The 4346-nt window shown below is 51.3% G+C and overlaps 1 long non-coding RNA gene across 1 annotated transcript; it reads left to right on the top strand.

Annotated features, from left to right (window-relative positions):
* Nucleotides 1-679: 679 nt before the first annotated feature.
* LOC130157102 (uncharacterized) lies at nt 680-3844 on the top strand. Its single transcript, XR_008824698.1, has 3 exons — nt 680-869; nt 1749-1906; nt 3217-3844. It is a non-coding gene; the product is annotated as an uncharacterized LOC130157102 (long non-coding RNA).
* Nucleotides 3845-4346: the final 502 nt, after the last annotated feature.

Here is a 4346-nt window from a genome sequence, read left to right as displayed (position 1 = left end):
GCACTTGGAAACCAAGGCTGGGTGCTTATGAGACCGATAACCTACATGGGTCAGGAGTCGTTGACCAAACGCCGGAGCCGCAGCTCGGCATGCTCACCCCCTAACCCTGGCAGCTGTGAGGGGCTGGGGACACTCCTGGGGGCACGTGCCTGGCTGCTGGTGTGGCTGGGAAAGGACTGATGGGTTTGTGGGCCATGGGCACATCTCTGAGCCGGGAGGATAGATGCAGCTCCCAGCCGGGGACCTCCTTGTTCTGGCAGGAGTGAGCCTGGGGGTCCCAGGCTGGGGTTTGGTTGCCCTCCGCTCTGGCTGGTGATATAAATCACCCTGTTGCGGCCAGGACTGCCATTTCCAGACCCCTTCTCTTCCACTGATGAGACCCGAGCAGAGGGTGGGAGCACATTTCCCCAGTGTGGGCTGGGAGGACCCAGGACTTCTCATTTGGATGGATTTCACTGGGTACCTTCCCATGGGATAAGAGCAGCGTGCAGTCTCGTATGTATTGGTGAATGCATATATGTGTAAGTATATATATGTGCATGTTTGTGTGAATTCAGAAACAGTCCTAAGTTTTTGCATTAACATTGCTCAAGGGGACGGTCTGATTTTTCTAATTTGCAAAGACTTTTTGGTTTGAAAGGTTTGTGTTCTTTGCATTTTTCTTTCAGACTCTCAAGACTGAAGAAAATGTTTTAGTTAACCACAAATATTGTAATGCTGGGGTTCTTCTCTTTTTCTTTCCTTCTCCTCCACCCCTTGAAGACATCCTACACGCAAACATAAAGATCTGTTGTTGGACTGTGCTAACAAAGTCCTCCTGGGAAGAAGAGCTGAACCACACAGGCTGTAGCACATGGGCTTGACAGAGGGTGGGTAGCTGTAAATCTGCATCTGGCCCCTGCTAACCCCCTCAGGCAGGCTCTGGCTGAGCCAAGGGGCGTCGTGGTCCCTCCAAATGCACGGCATTGTGCTCCTCACCCAGCAGCCCCTGGAGCTGGGCTGCAGGGAGGTCCTCCTCCATGGCTGGGGTTTCTGTAGGACCATTGCTGGGTGGTGAGCCACACACCAAAATCCCTGCGTGGGCTCTTCCTCACAGCCCCACATTTTTGTTTGTGGCTACTGGTTGCAGATGTTTACTACTGGTAACAACCTGACCTGCAGCTGAAAGCTGGCTACTTCATACTATCCCTTAATGGGCTTAAGTTTCCCAGACGGCATTTTGCATCTCCACCAAAGAGTATTTAAAAACTCTTGCAGGTCTTTGGCCAAAGGCTCCCGCACACTTTGCATGACTTCTGGGAAACGCTGCGCTTTCTGCTGTTGCTGTCATGATTGCAGTGCTCCAGCAGATGACAGAGGCATGTTTGTCCTTTTGATGCAGGGGTCGTCCCTGCTACTAGACAGCCCCTGCTGTCCCAGCAGCCGGTGGTAAGGGTTGCAGCTCCTCCGCTTGCAGCCAGCTTGGGTTGGTGCCCTTCTGCCTCTGGGCAGCTTAACCAGTTTTGGCCTCTGGGGAAGGTTCATCTCTGTTGCCTTCAGCAGATATCTTCCTAACACCCTCTTTACTGAAACAGGGTGCAACTGGTCTCACTATTACTTCTGAGTGGAAAAAATAGCAAGTCTGGGGGGGCTTCCAGGGGAGGCTGCATGATGTTGTAGTGATAATAATATAATGTATTACTGCAAATCCACCCTGATTCTGAGTCTTTCTTGTATTTCAGACCCGTTGTTTGCTTCTGTCCTTGCAGGACCTGACAATGCTCAGCAGCGGCAAGACTAAAGCAGGGGAAGAAAAGCCAATCTCTGGAGATCTCCCTCCAGCTCTGGAAGGAAGAGAGGGAGATCCGTTTGCTAATGATTTCAATGTTCTTGCTTAAGACCTCTCTGCCAGAGTACCTGGCTGAAGGTAAGCCAGGCTGCTGGTGAGTGTGCCAGTGCTTTCCACAGCTGTCCATACCGTGGGCTGCAGGCTCATCCAGAGCTGGGCTGCTCCACTCAGTTTTCTCTACCCAGGACCTGTGTGTCCACCGTAAAGCCACCTGGGTTGACGAATAGGCAATGCTGGAAGGTCATGGTAGGTATATTGTTGCTGTTGCCGGGGTGTCTGCTGTGCTTGTGGATGCTCCAGGCTGTGTGCCCAGGCTGCTGCATGCTGCCTGATGGTGCCCATCACCTGCAGCTTTTGCTGAGGTCTCAGCTCAGCTTTCCTGGAGGTTGTTTGGGCTGTGACTTCTCACGCATCCACCACTGACAACATGAAGAAGAGCCCTCGGCGTATTCAAAGGCATGTTTGTGTTGTGTCTCCCCTCCGTACCTGTTGTATTTCCCAGACCTCTAGATGTCCTTACCTCTCTCCTCCAGGCTTGCTCCAGTTGTGCTTCATCTTGTCTGAGGAGCCTTTTCGGAGGCCTTTTTTGCACCAGTTTGAATCTCCTTTGTCTGTGGTCCAGCGTGGCCCTTGGCTGCTCCTCTCCTGCTCATTGCTTCCCAGCTGGCACCCATGCTGTGGAGCTGTTGGACAGCCAAGGGAAGAAACTTCACCCCACCTCTCTCGGATAGCAGCCTAACTTTTGGTGACCGTGTCTTCTCCTGTTCCCCATTCCACCTTGGGCTAGGCACGCCTATGCAGATACATATGTGTATGTGGCATCATACGAGGATTGTCCGCTTCAATATATTAAAGGGCTTGCTAACAGCACCAAGAGTCTGAAAAAGTCTGCAGAACTGAAAGCTTCAGGCAAGCCTTGCATAATTCTTCCACCCTAAGACTTTTCTCTCACACTGAATCTTACAATTTTTTTCTTTCCTTTTTCTTTTTTGCTTGCCTAACTGTGATGGTAAGGGCTGGATTTCCTTCCTTCTTTTCCACTGCAGCTCCAACAAAGCAACATAACTAAAAACACTTGTTTGGGTTAAACTGAAAACTTAAAACATCTTTGGTGTGAACCTGCAAACAAGACTTCCCAAGTCCTGCTCTGTTCTGGTTCAACTGATACAGTTGATCTCTAGAAAAAATAATGAAACATTTACTTATCCTAGGCAAACAAAACTCCCTTTAGAGGACCCAAAACGCAATCTGTCATTTCCATTTCACATCATTTAAAATGTCTGTATAATTTTAACCATAAAATGGAAAGTGTAACTGGCCAGTCACTGCAAATGGAAATGTTCCTTTTCAAAGCATTCAAATGAAATCTTTCATTTATTTTCTTGAAGGTTTCCCGTTTGTTGGATGGTTTGGAAGTTGGCAATTCATCGAGATGAAGTTGTGCAAAGTTGGCCGTTGCTGAATTTGCATTTTCTTTCCCAGAGGAGAGAGAGATCTAGTGTTAAAAACATTGCTGTGCTGCATCACTGGGAGCTCCATGTGTGTCCCTCCCCCCTGCGGGTCACCCCCATCATGCAGGAAAGGGCAGGTCTGCCCTTCCTCACCTCTTCTTCCCTGCCAAAGTACTCGGGTGATGATTCCCCTCGTCCCTGCTCCGGACATGGGATTACAGCTCCAGCTCCTCTTCCCAGTGCATCATCAACATGTTGTTTCCAGGGTCATAAATTTGCACTGTGATGAGACACAACCAGATGTTAGGATACGTGAAGCGACTGGCGAAGCAGCCTGCCTGGCGCAGCCCCCACCTCCGGAGTCAGCCGCCCGCTAATGAGAAGCAGGTCTCTCGCCTCGAGCTGGGCCAGGACAGACGGAGAGCATCCCCAGGAGCAACCACGGAACTGCCATCTCGACCCCCTTCCTGCTCTCGGTGCCCGGGGAGCATCTCCAGGGCTAGATTCAGGCACTTTGGTGGCTATTGGCTTCTGGCGGCCATCTGGAAAGATAGTTTGGGCCAGTACAGGGGGGGGAATGCACAAGGCCATGGTCCTCGTTACTAGCAAGGAAGCTGGTTACAATGCTGTATGATGCTTTATCGTGTAAAAACGCTTCTGAGATGCATGTTTTGGATCATTTGTTTGGCTGAACAGGCTGTTTTTTAATGGAGAGACCCACGGGGAAGTGAGGTCTTAGCTGAGGATACTGAACCGGTTCCCTCTGCCAGGAGCCAGCCTTGACTTGGGATGCCTGCTTCCAAGTGGCTCCAGCCCTTGTGTCCCCATGGCTCTGAGAAGCCCGAGTCCCTGGGTGGGCAGGGAGCTGGGGCTGGGGAAGGTCGCACTGCAAAGCAGGTGAGGGGCTGCTGGCGGGGAATGTGTCCCTCGTGGGCTGCAAGGGTCCTGAGGACAGCTGCAGCTTTCCACCAGCATCCTCTGCACACACTACCATTGCAACCCATGTTCTCATGCCCCTTGGCGTGTGCTCGCTGGGTGATGTTTTGGGGCACGCACTAAGTGTCGGG

Source organism: Falco biarmicus, chromosome 11 (assembly GCF_023638135.1).
Source record: "Falco biarmicus isolate bFalBia1 chromosome 11, bFalBia1.pri, whole genome shotgun sequence".
Classification (NCBI taxonomy): Eukaryota; Metazoa; Chordata; class Aves; order Falconiformes; family Falconidae; genus Falco; species Falco biarmicus.
Note: the sequence above shows the minus strand (reverse complement) of the source record. Positions and strands in the feature narration are given on the sequence as shown.